Source organism: Mus caroli, chromosome 12 (genome assembly GCF_900094665.2).
Source record: "Mus caroli chromosome 12, CAROLI_EIJ_v1.1, whole genome shotgun sequence".
Taxonomy (NCBI): Eukaryota; Metazoa; Chordata; class Mammalia; order Rodentia; family Muridae; genus Mus; species Mus caroli.
Genome location: NC_034581.1, coordinates 22,074,720 through 22,075,394, shown reverse-complemented (window position 1 = coordinate 22,075,394; position 675 = coordinate 22,074,720).

Sequence of the window (675 nt, the reverse complement as noted above, 5' to 3'; positions counted from 1 at the left end):
AGGAAGGAAGGAAGGAAGGAAGGAAGGAAGGAAGGAAGGAAGGAAGGAAGAAAAGACAGAAACTTCTCTGCCCACAGTTGAAACCTGCACAAACCTGCTGCTGCTGGAACCTAAGTCTAAGCTTTTTGTACCCTCAGGCTTTGTTTGTTCCATTAATATGTAGTAAGTACTTAGTGTATACTGAACCTAGTCATATCATTTCAAGAATTACAAAACATCCCCAGACCAAGCACAATCTACAAAGGGCTTATACCTTAGAAGGTATTTGTGCTTCTCTTCTTGATACTTTAGGCAGCGTCCATGTCTGGTTCTGCTAAGTTTCTTATGAAAACTTGTTTACCATAAGCCACATGTTCCTATGGGAGTCACTGTAGTTAGACTTGGGGATAACTATCTTTCTTCCCCTTCACAGAAACCTGCTGGCATTATGTCACAATATCAGTGGAGCTGTGCTCTTTGGGTAGTCTTGGCACCATTAAGCTCAACTCATGCTCAGTAAGCTATGTGTTTGCTGCTTCAGAGTCATCTGTCAACTTCCAGAGAGATTTTTCCTCCCCCAAATCAATATAAGTTTGATGGTCGCCTTACATGGAAGATTCTAGGTATCCCTACACAGGGATAAGGAGCAGGGCTTCAAACAAGTGCTTCCTCTTGAGTCTTTTTCTTTCTGTAGAA